Source organism: Cryptomeria japonica, chromosome 4 (assembly GCF_030272615.1).
Source record: "Cryptomeria japonica chromosome 4, Sugi_1.0, whole genome shotgun sequence".
Lineage (NCBI taxonomy): Eukaryota > Viridiplantae > Streptophyta > Pinopsida > Cupressales > Cupressaceae > Cryptomeria > Cryptomeria japonica.
In genome coordinates, this window is record NC_081408.1 from 83884362 (window position 1) to 83894739 (window position 10378).

Below are 10378 nucleotides of genomic sequence, written 5' to 3' on the forward strand. Positions count from 1 at the left end.
TCATACCATATTAAACCTTGATAGAAAACATTCCATATACCACTTCACTTGGATAAATGTACCACTTCACCTTTTGCACATATACCGGTTCACTTTATTATACCAGTTCACTTTGCCAGTTGCTTAACTTCAATATACCGGTTCACTCTTCAACATATTACCGGTTCACTCTTCAGCTTATTACCCGTTCACTCTTCAACATATTTCCATCAATGAAAACACAATATCATCATGTCAACATACTCTGCACATATGCCAATATTTACTAGGATAACTATCTCGATGACAACATTTGACATTTTTTCCAACCTTGCAAATTATGACTCCAACTCTAACATACAAACCTAAAAAAATGAAATGACATTACAAATGGTCTCCATAAGCCTTATAGAAACAAAATGACATGAACCCTAACTCCTAAGACTCAAACATCTGTCTGACATTGCAACTAAACTCTAGGTGCTCCTGTACCACTTATTTCATCAAATGAATACCCATACCTGTCCCAAATGCATCACACTCTAGGAATAATGGTTTATAAGAAATAGGCATGGTTGAAATTAGGGTGGAAGATATAGCATCTTTGAGTGCATGGAAGGCCATTATGCTTCTATATTCTAGGAAAAATAATTTTATTTGAACAATTGGACCAAAGGCCTTTAATTTTAAAATACTTTTGAATACAATTTTAACAGTATCTAGTCAACCCTAAGAAACCCCATATACTCTTGATAGATTTGGTTTTAGGCCACTCCTATATTACCTCAATATTTTTTGGATCCTCTTACATTCTCTCTTCTAAAATAATGCATCCAACATATTCCACTTGTTGCACTTTGAAGGTACACTTAGAGAACATGGAAAAAATGAAAGACCTTTAAAATATTGTGGTTAGTTTATACATGTAAAATGTGATCATAACAACAATGATAAATGAGTATATTGTTAAAAAATATCAATATAAATTTGTAAAGGAAACCTTTGGACACATCATTCATTAAATTCAAAAGCTTAAAAGGATCTTTATTTATGTCAAAGTGTATCATCGAGAAATCATAGTGAGATTTATGTGTCTTGAAAGCCATTTTGGGAATGACCTCTTTGACTTAGATTTGATGATGTCCCAAGTGATGACCAAGCTTTGTAATTTTTTTCCCTAGAGAACTTATAAAATAAATCGTCAATAACAAGAATAGGTAACTCCTCCATGATGGCCAATTTATTCAATTCCTATAAAGTAAGACACATTCACCATCTAGAATACTTATTAGGAACAAAAAACATAAGGAATTATAATGACTCTAATTACACTTGGTTCAATTGGCTCATTAACTATCTTCTTGATTGCATTCTTTTATTTAAAATGATTTGAGACAAATATTGTTGGCAATCGACACTCTTTGGATTCATTGTGTTGTCATTAATGACAACAAGATTAGATGGAATTCATATACCAGCACTAGGAGGCATATACCGACAGATACCGACTTTGGAGCATTCAAGGCTACACCGACACCAACACCGACACCGACATCAGTACTTCATTGGAAGCTGATATCAAGGAGGATTTACTTAATAAATCATTTTTTAATTATTGTCAAGGCCGACATTGAATATCTTTTGTAAATGTATTGTAAGCCGACATAAGGCATATTATTTGTAATGGGTATATAGGTCAGTTTGCTAGTTCATTTTGAGAGGAAAATATGATATATAGGAAATCTGTGGATATAGGAGAATATAGAAAAACTATATATTTCAAAATATATGTATGAAGATAATTTTGTATGTGAGTGTTATATCATGCAATGATCTGTAGATAGCTTGGAAAGCATTCTTGGAGAAGAGATACCGGTAGTAGTTCAAGGTTTATGAACTGATACAAAGCAGAGCTAGAACTAGAACTCTATTTGGCATAGTAGATGCATGCTTGAGTTCATTTTCAGCAATTTACTTTAGCAGAAAGCTTCTAGTCAGTGAGGTTCTTTAGTGATGAGCAGTATGCTCTAGGTAGTGTGCCTTCCTGCATGTGCAGGCCCCTATTATATGTAATATCTTTTCATATGGCCAGTGAACTGATATTGTGGGTCACAAATCCCACCGTGGTTTTTCCTCTTTGAGGCTTTCCATGTATAAATTTTGTGTGTTATGGTGTTCATTTATGTGGATAGTTCATTTGTTTCTTGTTATATGTTTATTTATTTACCAGTTTATATGTGTATGGTATAAAAGGATTAAACCTGTTTATACCGACAAAACATTGATTCACCCCCCCTCTCAGTGTTCTTGGATCCCAACAATTGGTATCAAAGCTTGGTACCTCAGAATAATTTTAACAGCTTGAGGAAGATCCTGAAACCATAATCTTTGAACGTGGCTATAGAAAAGAAACTTGAGATGGCTCTTGAGGATTACGATGCTGAAAGGATAAAGAACTTGAAATTGCAAGACGAATTGAATTTTGCAAATGAGTTCATTCTTATCCTACAAGAAAGGTTATCATCAACTCAAGCCAAGAGAAAATAACTTTTGCAAAACCCAGATGATGAGGAGAAGAATGCTCTTAAGGAACAATGTCAAAAACTAAGTCAAACAAACATGCTCATGAAGAATGAAATGCAAGATCTAACTATGAGGTTATCAAAAGATATTGAGGACATAAAGAAGAAGGAAGATAATCTTGTTATAGCTCTGAAGAACAAATTTGATGAATGTGGTGGATTGACTCATGAGAATAATTTGTTGAGAATTGATTTGGCACACTCCTAGAACAATGAACAAGAACTTGAAAGACAAATAACTACTCTGAGAGATGATCTAACTACTGCAAGTGAGTATAAAGAAAATTTTAGGATCAGTGCTGCACAATTGGATGACTTATTAAAAAGACAAAGATAGATTGATGATTCTAGAGGACTTGGATTTGTACTAGGTGAAAGCTTCGGTATTGCAAATGAAGATCAGACAACTGGCATGCAAAACTCATCAGAACAAAGGAAACCAGTAAGGTAAACTAATGCTTATAAATTCAATGGTAGATGTTTTGTTTGCAACAAATTTAGGCATATGGATAAACAATGTAGAAATAAAGAAAAACAAAACTACAATTTTGTTCTTGGTCAATGCACAAATTGCAAGAAATATGGTCATAGATCAGAAGATTGCAGAATGAATGTTAAATGTCATGCATGTGGAAATTTTGGACACTTTGCTAATCACTGTAGGTCAAAGAATGACACCAAATTTGTCAAAGCAATTCAGAAGAACAATGTTACATGTTATGCATGCAACAAAATAGGTCATATTGCTAAATATTGTAGAAGCAAGACTCAATCGGTTAATAATGATAAAGATAATGAGAAAGGAAAGAAGAAGGTAGATGAAATACAACAAGATCACACCAAGAGATGGGTTAGAAAATATGAAGAACCAAGTGGAGATGGATCTACATTGGTAACTCCACCGGTAGAACAGGGTATTCCTCCATCGGCAGGAAATTCCACTGGTAACTGAGGCATAAGCCTTAGGGGCTGGCAAAGTCATTGCTAAATTTTGCATATTACCCCGGAAGAGATCTAAGGAGATCTGGAGAATTTTGTTCATCATTGATGAAGGTTCACCTGACATAAGACTGTGAAACCAGCATCCGTAGGGCTGTTGGCGAAGCATTTATTACAGAGAAAGATTAGGGTTTTATTCACTGATAAAAGGGGTAAGTGAATTCATTTTCACTCACTGAGCATTCAAGCATTTAGAGTGAAGAAAAGGCGAGTTAAGAGCGAGCAAAAGCATTGTGAAAGGATTTCGAGCAGTTATCTGAAGCACTCAATCTTCCATCGATGTTCACTTTCAAGTATTTTTTGAAATGGCATCTTGATCTTTAGCTCCTACTTTCATTGCAAATCCCACCATTGTCAAAGTCAAGGATAGGTTAAGGCCAGTATTTAAGGAGGTTCCCAAAATTGCTAAAAAGGAAGACTTTGCGGGAGCATTTTCTAGGGTTCCTGACGGTGTAATATATGTTGAAGATGTGAGGGAATACATTCACCGCACCTTGGAGGATTTCGGCACAAAGGACATCAAAAGAATGTATCAATCTGTGATACTAAGAGACTCCAAAACCATCAAACCAAAATATAAAGCAATTGAGGATCTAGGGTTAACTGGTATTCTGTACATACTGGAATTCAAGGATGAAGTTATCAGATACATTTTGAGCAGGGTTTACAATAAATTTATTTGATAAGATAAGCCTTACATGATCATGAAGGAGGCTATTCAAGCAGTCATCAGCTTACCCAAAGTCGGACAAGTACCTGACAAGAAATTTTCCAACACAGAAGTAAAAAAACTCACTACTGCAACTCCTGATAGAAGATCAATGAGGATCAACACAATCACTGACACTGATGTGAAATTTGCAAGCATGATAATAGGTTATAAGGTAACTCAATCCAATCAATTGAATTCTATTGCTATTTCGTGCATTCATGTTGCATATCAGATGCTGGGGAATAATGCGACATATGATTTATGTGAATGGATGAAGAATGAATTGATGTTGAACCTTGGTAAGATCAAAGGAATCAAGAAAGGAACTTTTAGATATGGAAATTTAATTGTTTGTTTAATGCTTTACTTCTTGAATGAGCTACCCAGTTTAGGGAAGAAGCATTGGGCTCATGACATACTGGTAGGTATGCAGATCAAGGAAGCAATCACCGGTCTTGGTACCGATAAAGATGAGAAAATTTGGGGGTATTTTAAGACATTCCATGAAAACATGAGGCAAAGGGAGATAATATCAAAGAATATTGTGAAGAAGTATTCTATTTATATCTATTTCATGGTAAAAACTGATGAAACTCTTATGGAAGCAGTTGAACCCAGGAAGAGAAGAGAGAAGAAAATAGAAAAGATGTCTACATATGTACAAGATGTAATTTATAAGATAGACACTCATCTAGGTTCAGGATCCAAACAGGCAGCTAAACCGGTAGAGGTTGGTACTGCAGAAGTGAAGAAGCCACAAGTTCACATTTCCCCTATCACTTCTGATTCTGATTTTGAGGATAATGAACCTCTGGCTTTCAAAAGGGTACAAAGGAAGAATGTGGTACAACCACCGGTAGAGCAGAAGAGGGTAGAGCCTAGGAGGAGACTTGTTAGAAAGGCAACTACGCCTACTGCACCTCCACCACTGGCAATGAAACCTATGCAAAAGAGGAAACTAGTCACACTGGCAACCACAAGAAAAAAGAAGAAGGGTGATGACACTGAAACTGGTAAGACCACAATGACCTGTGCTAAGCTTATTGGTGAAATTCTAAAAGATGAAATATTGAAAAATGTATCAAAGTATTATGAAGATTTAGAAGAGAATGAGAAAAATGAATTAGAAGAGGCTATTTTGTTGTATATAAACATTTATAAGAAAGCCTTACTTGAAATTTTGAAGGAGATACCTTTATCCTTGTATAATAAACTTGAGGCTAGAAGACTTGACATTGTCAAAAGATAGGGAGATTAAGGAAGTAGCACTTTTGGAAATGTGTGGTGCTGTAAATAATGAAGAAATGAAAAGATGCATAGATACTGCAAATAGGACAATTTTCAGTAGTAAACCCCAACAGATAAGCCTTATGATGGGGAGAGTAAATGAGGTGATAAATGAGACTAGTAAGGGATGGATCAAATTCTTTCAGAAAAACCCAGATTTTCTCACATCTCAAGAAGAATTTGCAAGGGCATCATCTTCCACCATTCTTGACAAATCAAAGGGGAAAGGTATTTTGGGTAGTTCAACTCCAATTTTGACACAATTGGCAGTAACTATGGGTATTCACACACAATCGATAGTTAAGGAGAGTGTATAGTTTGTACCGACACAAACCATTTTTGAGCAAGGCAATGTACATGATACTGTAAATACTGTGGATAATACTTCACCGACAGTAACTGACACTACACCAAGTGGTGAAGCCACCAGTGAAAAAGAGGTTGAGATGGACAAGGTAAAAGCAACTGAGTCCATATCGACAGTTAAAACAGATTCCCCAGCAAAGGTTTTAGAAATTGACACTTCTTAGGTTGAGAAGAAATCAATCTTTGAGTTGAGTCCAACTGAATTGATGATGATGGCTACTCAGAAATTACTGAAGGAAGGTACTGTAGATAAAGGAATAATTGATCAATCGGTCATAGTGTTGCACAGATTAATACCTGACTGTCAGATTGAAGATGAAGAAATCCCTTTTGGCAAGCTCAAGACTCTAACAGAGAATATCTCTTACAATTTTCAATCTCTGAGGTATATTGCAGACCGAAAGGCTTTGGATAAATTCACAGCAGCTAAAATAATAGCTTTTGGTCAGATTATAGAAACAAAGAAGAAGAAAATTGAGGATAAACCTATTCCTATTGAGGTTTGTTTAAAACAATGTACAAATATCTACAGAGTGTGTTGTAACACATAAATTCTTACAGCTAATGTAGATAGCAGATTAAAGGAGTTATATGATAAGATAGCTAAAATTGCTAACTCTTTTGATGGATTGACTGCACTGACCACATATGTTGATGGACAAATTTTGTCCTTGGAGAACCAAATTTTTTCTTTTGAGAAGGACAGAGATAAAATCACGCGAAGAGCAAGAAATTTAAGAGGACTGGTAAGTCCTAGATTAGATTCGTTGGGTGTTCACAAGAGAGAGTGCATGGACATGATAGAAAAACCCATACTGATAGATGTCCAAGAGAAGGAAACACATACCCACTTACTAAGTGGACTAGCATCCATTTCTGATACTTTCAAATCCATCTGGGACACATATCTTCAGTTATTGCGAAAGGCATCCCCTAAAATCTTGAAGATGATTAAGCTCCAGTGAAACTAACAGTATTCATTTATTCTTTTGTTCTGAAATTCTTTCAATTCCTTCACCAGTCTTTGGAATTAGTGTCAAAGGGGGAGTATGCATATATGTGAAAAATATCAGAGAATACTAGATAAGAACACATGGGAAGGATATCAGGATATCAAATGGAATGTATTGCTTAGCGGGAGCATACTGACAAGGAATCCATTTTCCACATGAGTGTTGCCATCAATGCCAAAGGGAGAGATTGTTGAAAATTGACACTCATTGGATTCATTTTGTTGTCATTGATGGCAACAAGATCAGATGGAAGTGATGGCAACAAGATCAGATGGAAGTCATATACCAACACTACAAGGCATATACTGATAGATACCGACTTTGGAGCATTCGAGGCTACACCGACACCGACATCAATACTTCATTGGAAGCCAATATCAAGGAGGATTTACTTAATAAATCATTTTGTAATTATTGTCAAGGCCGACATTGAATATCTTTTGTAAATGTATTGTAAGCCACCATAAGGCATATTATTTGTAATGGGTATATAGGTCAGTCTGCTAGGTCATTTTGAGAGGAGATATGATATATAGGAAATGTGTGCATATAGGAGAATATAATAGAACTATACAATGCAAGATATACGTATGAAGATCATTTTGTATGTGAGTGTTATATCATGCAATGATTTGTAGATAGCTTGTAAACCATTCTTGGAGGAGAAGAGATACCGGTAGTAGTTTAGGGTTTATGAACAGATACAGAGCAGAGCCAGAACCAAAAATCTATTTGGCATAGTAGATGCATTCTTGAGTTCATTTTCAGTAATTTACTTTAGCAGAAAGCTTGTAGTCAATGAGGGTCTTTAGTGATGAGTAGTATGCTCTAGGTAGTGTGCCTTCCTGCATGTGCAGGCCCCTAAAATATGTAATATATTTTCATATGGCTAGTGAACTCCCATCGTGGTTTTTCCTCTTTGAGGTTTTCAATGTATAAATTTTGTGTGTTATGGTGTTCATTTATGTGGATGGTTTATTTGCTTCTTGTTATATGTTTATTTGTTTACCGGTTTATATGTGTATGGTATAAAAGGATAAAAAATGTTCATACTGGTAGAACACTGATTCACCCCCCCCTCTCATTGTTCTTGGATCCCAACAAATATTTGGTGGTTAGTAAGTGGAAACTAAAGGGATGTTGTGGTCATGTGATAATGTGTGAGGTAATCCTTTGAGTTACTCAATAGATTTTTGATGGTGATTCAATATCCCTTATAAATTTGGAGGGGGATAAAAATGCACATAAAGTTAATTTTATATGAAGTGAAACTATACAATCACCATTTTTTAAATAGTTTTTTGATTTGGTAAGAACTTACTAGTTAAATATTTCCAACCTTTGTACCTTGCAAAGTTTATTTCTTAGCTTGTTGATAAAGTTTCATCCAACTTGTGATTAATAGCTAGTGAGTGGACCTAATATTTGTGAACATTGAACCCCCAATATTACAATGACATCTCCAAAGAAAAAAATACATGTCTAACTTCAATTGGCATTCCCAATAGTGAGTTTGAAATTATGAAATCATATTCCTATTGGTCAACATAATTTTAAATTATTATAAGAATGTACATAATAATTGATTTGGTGTCAACTTCCTTATAAATAAAGTTATGAGTACAACTAGGCCTTTAAATATAGATTTTGAAGCCAGTGCCTAAACCAAATATGAGTTCATATACAATATATTGTAGACTTCAAAAGTTATCATTTCTTTGTGCAAGTTATCTTTAATGATCTTAGCCCAATGGATAATGTTGATCCCTTATAGAATGTCCTTAATGTAGAAGTACGTCCACGATTCAAATGATGTAGTAGTTGGAAGCCCCGTGACTATGCCCAATAAAATGATTATATCCCTAAATTCTTTAAGGAAATATTTAATATTTTGGTTAGCTTAACCATTGATTTCTTAGGATGCTCTATAAATTTATCACTTATGAATTTCTTGTAGACATACATATTATCATTATACTATTGTTCAACTTGTTCTCTAACAATACTTAATTCCTATTTTATTGTAGAAAGGAATGTTGAATATTCCCTCGATGGACTCATTGTTAGGTCTACAAATACTCCTATAATTACTTTTCTCTTTTGGGTATCATATGTTTGATACATTCCCTAACTAAATTTGGACATTGTACGGATGTGTGGAAGCCTACTACATTGTCTAATCCATTTAGTACTATCTTCTTAGCTCTCCTCGTAGCATTCTATCTAGTGACAATTTATTATAAATCCACTAGGTTTGCATGCCCTAGGTGTATATCTACAATATGTCCCCATCTTGTGGTGATTAGGAAGGTACGAGTAACATCCTTAAGTTTGTACTTCACACTTTTGGCCCTTATAGTCATATATGTCTTACAAGATAAATTAAATTTGTATATTACTATTTCGACCACATAGGGTTTGAAATAATTTTTACCATTTGTGATTTTAATTCTTAATTAAAATTCAGGTTCTTGTTTATTAAGATTTCATCATGGTTCTCATGAACATTGAATGATTTTGATTTTTCTTATTAAATTTGGTTATGTTTTTTTGGTTTTTAATTATCAAATTATCAGGGCTTCTTGAATTTTCATTGTTTGTAGTTTAAAAATCTTGTTTCTTTATACCCTAACTTGGTTATTTCAAACTCAAAGGTGTCATTTTTTCTCCTAATTGACATTTCAAATTTTTAAAAGTTTATTTCTGTTGTAAATATGAGTTCTAGTTGTCACTGATGTCAAACTTGTTGGTCCAGAAGAGATACTTAGCAGTTCTCTGGGTCCAGAGATGGTTCTGACTTGAGTAGTTAATGTAAGTTGGTGTAGAAGATATGTGGTTGTATGAAGTATGTGTATAGATGTTTGTGGCAACATGTTATGGTGTGTTATGATATTTCCAAAGCTTTGTTGGTGTTTTATGTATACCGGTATGATGTTTCAGTCATGTCTAACTGTTTCGATGAAAAGTTTGTCATATAGTTTGGTTCAATACATGGTGGATATGTTGGAATCAAGGAACACAGAGAGGGGGGGTGAATAAGTGTTCTACAATTTTTAACATTCTTAATATATCCTTTAGACCACTTAATGCAAATGAATAAAAGCAGAGAGTAGAAACACAACAAATAACCATAATGCCATAACACAAGGATTTTTATGTGGAAACCCAGTTAAGGGAAAAACCATGGTGGGATTGAGACCCAAAATATTAATATACCTTGTTAGAAGTATAATAATATTACATGAGGGGAATGCACATGCATTCAAGCACACTACCTAGAGCTCACTGCTCAAATTACAATAAGGGCTACAACCCTAGAAAGCTCACTTCCTTACAAATGATTACATATAATAATTGCAATGCTTGAACTGATAAACAACATCTTAAAATGTCAAAAATAGTTCCACTTAAGCACAAATCACATAGTCTTACTCTATTCT